The sequence below is a fragment of the Hydra vulgaris genome, chromosome 03 (assembly GCF_038396675.1).
Source record: "Hydra vulgaris chromosome 03, alternate assembly HydraT2T_AEP".
Classification (NCBI taxonomy): Eukaryota; Metazoa; Cnidaria; class Hydrozoa; order Anthoathecata; family Hydridae; genus Hydra; species Hydra vulgaris.
In genome coordinates this window covers 37,195,016-37,207,107 of record NC_088922.1, presented here as the reverse complement: position 1 = coordinate 37,207,107, position 12,092 = coordinate 37,195,016, and the positions used below count along the sequence as shown (strand labels likewise).

At 26.0% G+C, this 12,092-nt stretch overlaps 1 protein-coding gene and 2 long non-coding RNA genes across 5 annotated transcripts in view; 1 reads left to right on the top strand and 2 right to left on the bottom strand.

Moving 5' to 3' along the window:
* Positions 1 to 12,092, bottom strand: part of LOC136078126 (uncharacterized) — a 134,106-nt gene that overhangs the window by 58,351 nt on the left and 63,663 nt on the right. The window lies entirely within an intron of this gene.
* On the bottom strand, positions 33 to 12,081 carry LOC136077725 (uncharacterized). Of its 2 annotated transcripts, none has more exons than XR_010637220.1 (4): positions 11,949 to 12,081; positions 471 to 551; positions 314 to 381; positions 33 to 187 (listed from the first exon to the last, which is right to left on the bottom strand). It is a non-coding gene; the product is annotated as an uncharacterized LOC136077725 (long non-coding RNA). The 2 variants fall into 2 exon arrangements; XR_010637219.1 differs by lacking the exon at positions 11,949 to 12,081 and adding an exon at positions 7,560 to 7,684.
* Positions 5,283 to 5,991, top strand: LOC136077724 (uncharacterized). 2 transcript variants are annotated; one of them, XR_010637218.1, is made up of 4 exons: positions 5,283 to 5,406; positions 5,515 to 5,593; positions 5,708 to 5,812; positions 5,920 to 5,991. It is a non-coding gene; the product is annotated as an uncharacterized LOC136077724 (long non-coding RNA). The 2 variants fall into 2 exon arrangements; XR_010637217.1 differs by lacking the exon at positions 5,283 to 5,406 and having other exon boundaries at positions 5,416 to 5,593.

Below are 12,092 nucleotides of genomic sequence, written 5' to 3'. Positions count from 1 at the left end.
GACGTGTTGATAAGGTTGGTTTAAAAAAGGTACATTTTTTAAGGGAAATTCTAATTGGAAGGCTCGTTTTCATCTGTGATTTTATACCAAGACCTAGCTCGAGCAATATCCACTACTCTCGCGTTTGAGCAACGTGTATCGCGTGTATCGTTTGTAAATAATGAAGGCAGTGTAACTGGACAACGCGCTGAATTCAAAAAATTTTATATAAAGTATTTAATGACATTATTTATATGATTTGTTATTTGTATAAACCTTTTCGTACTTTTTTTTTATCAATGTTATAAAATTCTTCTTCTAATTAAAACACAACCTGGTAAATAGCATATTTTGCTTTCATTAGAGTTTTCTTCATGGATTTTTCTCTTTTTTTGATGTTATCTAATAAATTTTGCATTTAAAATTTTATATTTGATAAATTAAATACTAATACGCAATAAAAGAAAATATAAAACTACAAAAAAGCTTACTCGATTCTTTTTTCAAAGCAACAACCGTTTTTAAAATTAGTACAACAAAATATATCAGTTTCATTTTCAAATAATTTTATGCTGAAAAGAAAAATAATTGTTAGCAAAAATTAAATTATATTAAAACTAAACTAAACTGGTTATTAAAACTAAGTCGGTAAACTTTATATTTTAATGAAAAAATTTTAAAATAAAAGTTTAAATTAATAAAAGGCATTAATGTATATTTAAAAGTAGCTAACCGGACCCGTAAATATACAGGTCTTTGTAAGTCTGTTCCACACCGACCTTTTCTATACTTTTACTTTGTATATATATACATATATATGTCTATATATATATATCTACATCTATATATATATATATATATATATATATATATATATAAATATATATATATATATATATATATATATATATATATATATATATATATATATATATATATATATATATATATATATATATATATATACATATATATATATCTCAAAAAATAGTAAAATAAAGTTTTAAAGTTTTCGCTAGCTACGTGCTATTTTTTTTTTTTTAGCAGGACTGGCTTATTAATTTTTCCCTTGTTAAGTTTCAGACCATAATTTTTTTTCAGACCATCCGCAGCTTAATAGGGTTAAATACATGTGCACATTAATAACATAAGTATCTCTATCATGACATGTGCAACAAATTTCTCCTGGTGTTATGATTTTTTTTTTAAATTTAACTTTGTTATAGTATATAATATTTTTATATATGTTATGCATATAAAATCTATAGAACTTCAAAAACGTTTTATTTTGTATTTTAAAAAATTGAAAAAGGAAAAATAATGAGCAAGTGGTAGGATTCGATCTACAGAGATGCATTTAAGAAACTCTGCGAGCTATTTAATAAACAAAAAACTTTATAAAACGGCAAATGAGCTCCCTTTCGTTTGTTATAGTATATGATATCTTTTTATACGCTATATATAATTTTTTTTGAAAATCAAAAGTGTTTTGTTTTGTATTTTAAAAATCAAAAAAAATTTGAAAAAAAAAAGTAGCAATGATTGGATTTGAACCACGGCGCTTTGCATTGCAAACACTTCGGACGTCAGTGTCGGATCCAGGGGAGGGGGATTGATAGGGTATGCATCCCTCCTGAAATTTTTTAGGAAACTCAAATGTGGTAAAAATACAAAAATATTTCAACAATTCCTCCCCCTCCCCAAACCTCCACCAATAATTCCTGGATACGTCACTGTCGGCCAAATAGGTGTATTGTATAGCTAATGTTTTTAATATTTATATTTAAATAGTATTTAATAAACAAAAGAATTTTTGAAGAATTTATATATATATATATATATATATATATATATATATATATATATACATATATATATATATATATATAAATTCTTCAAAAATAAGTCATCTTTAACAACTGTAATATATAATAATGTATCTTGTATTTGTTACGGAATATTTAAAGTTTCTTACTTCGTTAACTTATTTTTTATCTTGTAAATATCTTATAAATTTTAACACGACCATTTCTTAGCGGTACTCGACGACAAGACCGTATGGTCTTCTACGAGTTCCCCGCGTTCTTTTATTATTTAATAACGATTAATATATATATATATATATATATATATATATATATATATATATATATATATATATATATATATATATGTTTTTATTATTATATATTTGTATTTTAAATATTGTAACAAAATGTTATTTAAAATGTAATATATATATATATATATATATATATATATATATATATATATATATATATATATATATATATATATATATATATATATATATATATATATAGTAAAACATAAGTTTTTTGTATACATATATTTTTTTCTAAGTTTTATTTATTTGAATTTGTTATAATTACAATAATACAAAACCTAGTGGAACAAAAAAGAAAACAAGTTGTATTATAACTGTAAAATTTTATATTTTTTATAGATAACTATAAAATTTATAATTGTTTAAAAGGTTTAGTTACGTAAAAATAGTAAAAATTGAGTCAGCAAATTCAATTCTTTTATTATAAACAATCAATTGTGAGAAAGCATTAAAGAGTGATTTTTCAATATATAAACTAAAAAATTTTAGTAACATGTAAGGAGTACTGTAATGATGAATTTACGATGATTCTAGTTATTAATTATTTATCTTTTAAATTATTTTTTTTTAAAAAAGGTATTAGAAATCTGGTATATTGAAGTAAATGCCATTCTTTAATGAGAAATGACAAAGTTTTTTTCTTGTTTAAAAAGTTTTTTCAACGTTTTTTCAACGTTGTTTCAACGTTGTTTCAACGCTGTTCAAAGTTGTTTCAACGCTGTTTCAACGTTGTTTCAACGTTGTTTCAACGTTGAAACTTGGTTGAAGCGTTGTTTCAACGTTGTTCAACTATGTCTCAACGTTAAAACAACGTTACGATTTAAACGTTGTTTATTTAACGTTGTTTCAACGATAAATCAACGTTGACAAAAAAAACTTCTAAAAAAACCGTCCGTTGAATTGGTGCTTAAAGTAAAAATAGTTAAAGCGAAAAAGTAATAAAGCAATAATTTAGAATAATGTGCAAAACAGAGGGCGTTTATGTGTAAAATTTTGAATTTTGAATTTTCAAAAATGCTTTATTTAGTATTCAAGTTTCTACTTGTTCTTACGACAAAAGATAATAATGGTTTATTTTTAAAACTGGCGAAAATGCTACTCTAATGTTCTAGCTCTGGCAGAATCATCTTCTAGTAGTGAAGACTTCACTACTAGAAGATGATTCTGCCAGAGCTAGAACATTAGAGTGGCAATTTCTTTCAAAAGAAAAACACAGTCATTGTCACTTTGAGACAAATAATCATAAAGAAATTCTTCAGTGAATTATTCTCTTCAGTGAAGAAGAGAAAGTCGAAAAAAATAGTGATAATTAAAAAGTTACACAAATTATTTTCACTGAAGAAGAGAAAGTCGAAAAAAATAATGACAATTCAAAATTTACACAAAATATCAGTTGAGTGGAAGAAGACGAAATTTGGAAAGTGATTATGAAAGTGGAAGAATTTCTTTATGATTATTTGTCTCAAAGTAACAATGACTCTGTGTTTTTCTTTTGAAAGAAATTGAAAAAAACGATGTTTCTTTTAATTATAAAATGGCCAAATGGCAGTAAAGCACTGCTGTTCACGTGAATAAGTAATCAAGCTGTTAGTTATACTGATAGCAGAAGCCTTATGCTATCTGCAGAAACAGCTTTTTGTATACCAGTCTCAAGACCAAAATAACAATATTGACTTCCACACTTGCTGCGACAGTAACTGATTTTGGAGCCTGAAGCAAAGTTCTTTTATCTTTCAGTGAGGATAAGAAAAAAGGTAAACAAAGTACCAAAATTAGATAACGTTGATAAGTTCTCGATGGCTGAAGGCAGTATGTTATTAATTATTTTTTAGTGAATTTTTGTTTAATTTTATTAGGTTTGTAAAAATGTTCAACAAAAGTTGTTTTGTGAAACTATTTTAAATTATAGAGTTTCAAAAGAGAGTGTTATATTTTTTTACTGATATAAGAAATCCCAAAACACAGTGACAAAGCCTGAATATAATAGTGAATTTATAAGCCAAATAAGTTTTGTTTTGTCTGTAGCTAAATTTATTGAAGTGGACAAGATTGACAAAAAAAACACAATCATCAGGAGTAAGTTTTAATTAGTATTTTATTAAATAGTTATATCATAAGTTTCAGAATTTTTTTAAATTTTATGTCTACAGCTTTTTGTCAAAACTTATAAAAACTTATAACTGTATATATTAGAACAATGGCTTCTTATTTGTTAGTATAATTTCAATGGTTTAAGGGCAATTAAATTAAATGTCTACAGTTTCATTTTCATTAATATGATTAATATAAATTATGAGCGAGGTTTGGCAATTTTTACAACCAGATGCTATTCCTGGTGTTAACTTGTTATTCAGATATTTTTTTTACTGACTATTTTTTTCTTTGTTCTAACAGAAGTTTACAGACTATATGGTGCTATGAAAGGTATACCTTTATTAGATATATAAAACTTTTTTATTTTTATTAACAGCTTCTTCTATTGAATACGATGAAGCAACTGAAACTTTAATTGATGGCATTTTGTCTGAATTCTTAAAATACGCTCCATTTCGAATAGGTGGCAGAAAAGAAAGGAAATTAGATTGATTGTATATATTTACATATATTTCAATAAAGAAATATTTTACTGTTGTCTAATATTTTGTTTTCAGTGTTAATTCAACATTACCCAAAAAAAATTTCAGTTATGAAAAAACGTAGGATTGAGTTGATGTTTTAAGTAAATAAGAAAAGCTTAACGGATATAATATTTTTATTTTTAATAAAAACAAAAAAACTAATGTGGTATTAAAAATTGGTAATAATATTAATGTTTAATAGATGAAGATGTGTAAAAAATAAGTTACAAGTTATTATTTGGTCTTTAAAATTGTTTGAATGATAATTTACTATTTATTGAGATGTTTTCTTTTTTAATTTTTGTCTTTATATTGTCAATCAAACTAAGTTATTGTTGTGTGATATTTTATAATAAACTTTATATCATATTTTGTATTAATAATGAATATTATCTATTTTTGTTCAATATTCCGTATTACTCTTATGTAGTTAATTATGTTTTAGCAACCTGGGATTCTTTCATTATTTTCCTTTGATGCCTCAAGTTATTTAAACATAATATATTCAGAATTATGCAGAATAATAGAATAATAAATATATTCATAAAAATATGAATTTAAAATATAATAAATTTATAAAATAAAGAAAATCTTATCTTTGCTAATAATGTCTGCTAATATTATTGTTTAGCAAGTATCATGGTTATAAAATGTCAAAATTTAGCTAGTTTAACTAGGCATGTTAGTACACTTATATTATGGTTTCTTTGTTTTTTTTATTAGTTCATATAATATTTTCATAATCATAATGTAATTGGATTTGCTATAAAACTGTTTATTGGCCTCCAGGTACCAAAGCATTGACTACTTTAAAATGCTGAGAAGAATTGGCTTAAGTTTCCATAAATTAAAACTAAATTCTCTTCAGGTATTACATCTATATGTTACAATTATTATTTTTTAAATAATTTTGTTAGGAAGAGTTGTTTTGTTGATACAAAGTGTATAACTATTCATATAACTATTTCAATTTCACAAAAAGCAAACAGGATTGTGAAAAATTTGAATTTACAACTACGAAAGAAAAATGTTATAATGAGAATGTCTATATACGAAAAAGAAAATGTAAACAAAGAAAATTTCCCAAGTAGGTATTAGTTTTATATGCTTGGATTTTATAAATTTCAATTTTTATACCTAAAAATAAAAATGTTTTTGTAATTTATTCAGTAAATTAGTAATTATATTTTACAGGTTCAGTTATCAAAGATTTAGATGAAGTGTCAATGCACCTGACCTCCAGTTGTTCAATGATCAAATCTACAGGTAAATTTATATATATATATATATATATATATATATATATATATATATATATATATATATATATATATATATATATATATATATATATATATATATATATATATATATATATATATATATGTGTGTGTGTGTATATATATATATATATATATATATATATATATATATATATATATATATATATATATAAAACTTTTAAATGTATTCTACAAAATAGAGTGTTCAATGTTCTTAAAAGAACAGAGCAATTATGTATTAGTAGAAAATCACTTGACAAAATTTTTTTTTCATTTTACACTGTGTTTCATCAATAAAGACTCATCATTTCTGGTGAGTCTTTATTGATTAAACTCAGTGTAAAATGAAAAAAAAAAATTTTTTTAGTGATTTTCTACTAATATAATATATATATATATATATATATATATATATATATATATATATATATATATATATCTTATGCATTTTCCCCTGAAAATGCATGGGACTATTAAAAATTGCTTTAGCAAATGCATGTATCTTAACATGAAAAATGACATTATTGAACTCTGTCTAAGCCCCATAAGTGTGAAAACATGGACATTAAACCTAAATTAAAACAAAAAAAATCCTCTATATTAGGTGCAAAATCTCCTCTAAAATCCTATTTTTCTTATTAAAATTTTATGTTGCCACCCCGATAATTACTTTTCAATGTTAGAAAAATTTAATATTTTGATTATTAATTTATTTTGAAAAAAGGTTGTTTCATTTAAATTAAATATTTGAAAAAGTTATTAATAATCATCTCACAGCAGGGCCTTCCCGAACTGGGGGTGAAGGGGGTGTCCCACCACCCCCAAAGCTGTCATATAAGCATTTAAGTTGACACATTTAGCAAGTTTTGAACTATAGTTGGCTAATTGCAAATATTGAGGATCCTTTTTTTTTTGTGTGTGTGTCTCTAGTTGGCAAAAAATACATACAATCCCCCCCCCCTCCATGAGAGGCCACTTCGGGACAGCCTTGTCTAACAGCTAAATTACCTTTTAAAAATTCAGAGTTTTTTCGAAAAAATATTATGACCTCCACAAATATGAAGGGCAAAGGTGGAAAAATATACTTAGAAACACTAATTTATATGGCTTTGTAAATGGAATACCTTTATAAGTTGTAGCACCTTCCCATTCATTATTTTTTTTTCAAGTTTGCATTTTTTGATTTTTTTAAATATATTTTTCTTATTTTCAGCTTCCTCTTTTGTATTCAATGAAGCAAAAGAAACCTCGGTCAATGGAATTTTGTTTGGTTTTCTATAATTCGCTCCATTTCAAAAAGGTGATGGAAAAGAAAAAATATCTAGATTTTATTCAATTATATGTAGATTATATTCAATTATTTGTAGATCATATTCAATTATTTATAGATCATATTCAATTATATGTAAATATATGTAATATTTAAATATATTTTTCAATAAAACGACTTTCATCTCTTGCTTTAATAATGCTATCTTAACTAAACTAAACTGAAAAAGTTCTAAATAGTCTAAGTATAGACTATGAGTAGATTTAATATTCATAATATACCTTTATAATGTAATAGAGAAGTGCAGCAGCACTATTGGACATGCATACTACGTTTTGATGGTACATACTACGTTTTGATGGTACTGGTGATCTCAGTTTTTATTAACGGTTTCTGTGATTACAAAACGTATTTTAACAGCCGGTTTAACGTTGATAAATCAACGTTTAAAAAACTGTCATTCTTAACGTTGTTTCAACGTTATTGTAACGTTTTTTCGGGTCGAATCAATGTTGATATAACGTTTGAACCTAACGTTGACTTTAACGTTGATAAATCAGCGTTGAAAAAAACTTTCATTCTAAACATTAAATCAACGTAAATTCAACGTTAGGTTTCAACGTCAAGTTCAACGTTATCTCAACGTTGTTTGCCGGCTGGGAGGGCTTTTATTACCATTTTTCATTAATAAGTTTTACCAATAAGTTGTTGAGATCAATTGAACTTTTCAAGCATTTTGCACTTAAAGCAAAAAAAAGAAAGTTATTTAATGAATTAAATAAAATTTAATATAAAGATAGCGCATAAAAGTTGATTGTTTTGCATGGGTCATTTAAATGTCAATCCGTGCGAATTTTCATTTGTAGCCCATTAATCGAAATACACTGTTTTTTTGTTAGGTTGGAACTACTCTACAAAGATTTCAATTAAGTTGAACGTAATTTATTTTGTGAGCGTCTGGTTTATATTGTCTCTCTGAAAACGGATGCTATTGTTAAACTATCAGATTGTTGAAAAACTTGACAGAAGTTGATAATTAATTGTTTTGGCATGTTTCAATGGCATATGTATGTGGCGCTCAAAAAATACAGCTATCTCAAGCACCCTGACAAGTTTAACCGTGGGTTACCATAACAACAAAAATGTTTTTACTACAAAAAAAAAACGAACGTGTGGGTACAGACTAAAAAGAAAACCAGGGCTTGCAATAAGAACAACTGAAGCTAAATCACTGAGTAGTGCCACCAGCTTCACCAGATATTATGAGAATTGGTTTTTTAACAATCTGAATTTGGTACAAACAAAACATGGCTTTGCTGCACGGGTTCTTGAAATCTGTATAAGACAAATTGTATAGTTGTACTAAAGCAATAAAAAATTGTTGGGGGCATCTTTTTGAATAATGTATATTTTATATTTTGAAGGCATATTTTTACCTCTTTTTAAATAGTTTTTACATGCTTTAAAAAGTTACAGACCACCCAGAACCGACAGTGGCTATGGTACACTCTGGAGTTCCTGCTTTAGCAGCAGGCAGTTGAGAAGTTCCTGCCTTGGCAACTAGGAGTCATATTTTAAGTAAGTTAAGATTGCGATGTTTAGCCTTTATACAGGTACAGTTCGTGTATTTGTGCTAGCATGTGTAAAAGTGAAAATGTGACTTGAACTTTATGAAGAATTTGAAAGTGTCTGATAGTAAACATTTTGATACCGCTAGTTTTGAAAAAAACGTTGAAAAACGTCCGTCAAAACGTCTTACGGGCGTCTCACGGACGTCTCACGGAGTCAAAACAAGAATCTTAAAAATTTCAAGCAGCACAACACGTTGGATCAACGTTTTGGGTAAAGCCAGCCCAAGCTGTTCTAACATCGGCTCAATCTGTGTGATATCATGACGAATCTGATTTTATAAGTTTTTATTACTTTTTATTAATCTTAACAATACCAATTTAAACTATAATTAGCACTGACATTATAATAAAATAAATAATATGTACTTATTTAACTTTTTCAACACAATGTTAAACGAATACGAATCTGGTTTTATAAGTTTTTTATTAATTTTTATTAATCGTTACTTAACAATATCAATTTAAATTTTTAATTAACACTAATATTGTAATAAAATAAATAACAGTAACATGATATTTTTGGCTCCAACACAATGTTAAATACAATAAGTAATGCATGTTCTAATTACGCGGTAATCTCTTAGGACATGAAACATTTGCTCCATTAAGTTTAAAAAACTTTTTTTATTTGGTAAAGTACTAATTTGATGATGAAATTTATTTTTGTTTTATTTTTATTAACCATCAAAGGTTACAAAGATAATAAGGTTCATCAAAGAATGTCGAAAAGCCTAAAATATTATATTTACCTTGATATTCAATTTAAAAAGTATTTTGTATTATTTAAAGTTTATAACGTTAAAAAAATTACGTTAAAAGTATTTTTTAACTTTATTCTTAGTTGAAAGTAGCATTATACACATATCTTAGGGTGCCTCTAAAAACAGAGACTAGAGGCACCCTAGGATATTGTGTATAATGCTACTTTCAAGCCCCTGACACCTCCTAAATGAAAAATTTTTGAACAAAAAATATTTTTAGGGATGCCTTGGCCTTGCCTTAAGGTCAAAAAATAAGACTTTGACCTTGGTCTTGGCTTTGAAACTGTTGAACTTGGCCTTGTAAATTTTGGCCTTGGCCTTGATTGTTTTGGCCTTGACCATTCACCTTTTCATTTAAGAATTTAGATCTTTCTTTCGTGTTTTTTTTTTAAAAAATTGTACTACAGTTGATTTTGCTTACAAGAGTTTGAATGCTTTCAGAACTTAATTTTGTGTTTTATGTCACAGTAAATTGCCATTTTTGACTAGCCATTTTAAAGCAATATTCAATGACATGATTAATTAAGGAGAATTGATTATATCTGTTATATTTTTTTATTTATACTGTTTTTTTTTCAACTTATCTAAATCTGTTTAAAAAAAGTTATTAGAAATGTATATTTTATAGTTTTATTTGATAATTTTATTTATAAAACCCATTTATGAACCAATAACCAATAGTTTAATTTGATGGTTAGGTCACGAAAACAATACCAAAAACCACTTTGACATGTACTAAAAATAGTGCCACACCACAGATTCAAAAGCCCTTTACCAATAAAAATAAAATGCTTTTTTGCAAATAATAGAAAAAATCATGTTTTACAAACAAGAACGAATCAATCGCAAGAATTTAATCAAAAAGATTTTTCGTTAAAAAAACTGTACACAAACAATGTTCAAAAAGTAGAAATCTATGTTTGGCAATAATTTCTGTGTCTCTGCAACGTCAGCTCCTGTCGAGCGTATCTTTTGTCAGGGTGGATTGATAATGTGCCTTATAGAGCTCGTATGTCTGATTTGTTGATTTAAACTTTAATGTTTCTTAATTGGAACAAAGACTTATAGGCTATATAGTTATAGTTAATGGTTATGACTTATAGTTAATGCTAACAACTAATAACAACGTAACTTTTATTAAAAGATGGTAATATTAGTTGTTAGCATTAAGCACAAAAATACACAAAATTAAAGAACTAAAAGTTTTAATTCTTTATTTTTATGTATTTTTATTTTCGGCTTTCAAATATATCTACAAGTACATTTTCTTATTGACTTGGTTGAGTTCTGAGCACAACCTTGGTCTAATTTCACAACATGTGGCTTTATTGTCACAGCACTTGCTACCTAGAGTTTTTGTTAATAATTGGCCTTAACATAAGACCAAAAGTCTTTGGTCTTAGAAATGTTTGCGTATGCTTTGGCCTTGAAACTCTTATTCCTGGCCTTGGTTTTGAAACTTTTGTCCTTGGCCTTGTTCACGGCCTTGAAACTTTTGGATTTGGTCTTGTCCTTGGTCTTGGCTTTGACCTTGGTCTTGTCCTTGCTACTTTTGGTTTTGTTAACAAGGTTACCTACCGACCCTTGAACATTAAATAGGTCCCAAAAATTATAAAAAAGAAAGCATTTTAAAAGTATACAGTGTTTGGTCTCAAACAAAGCAAAATTATATTAAAATTTTAAAAATAATCATCATTTTATGAAAAAACATGGATAAAAAAAGTTATAATTAAAAAATCTTGTTAAAATCCCTATTTTTCGTTTTTAGTTAAAAAAGTCATATTCTGCTCACTAAAATCTTAAAATAATGATTTAATTATAAAATTATTCTTTTTTTTTGAAAATTTTATATTATTTTGCTTCATTTGAGGACCCAACATGACATACTTTTGAAAAACTTTTTTCTGATAATATTAGGCACCGATTTATTTTCGAGGGTCCGTAGCAACTTCTCAAAGTATTTTTTATTGAAAATTTTTTTTAAATTCAGTATTATATTGTTATATAGAACACATTCAAAGGGTACCAGCAGACATTTTAAAACATGTTTTACATCATAATGACCAAACAATTTATAAAAAAACAAATTAAAAAAAAAAAACTATGGGAATCATCATCATTTTTACCTCATCCCAACTCCCTACATCCCTCCGTTATTCCTACTCAATTTAGAGAGTGAGAATTAAAGAGTGTTTACAAAGTTTATTTTTTAGAAATTCAGAAAAAAATGCAATAAACATTTTTTTTATGAAAATTTTAAAAATATGTTCAAACTTACGTTTAAATAAAGATAAATTGATATAGTATATATTATTTTTTGTTGTTGTCTTTAATACTCTATGACAATGTTGTAATCTTTTTAATGAAACTCTATTAACCAACTAATTAACATATTATCTAATTAAATAATATTTGTTACTGC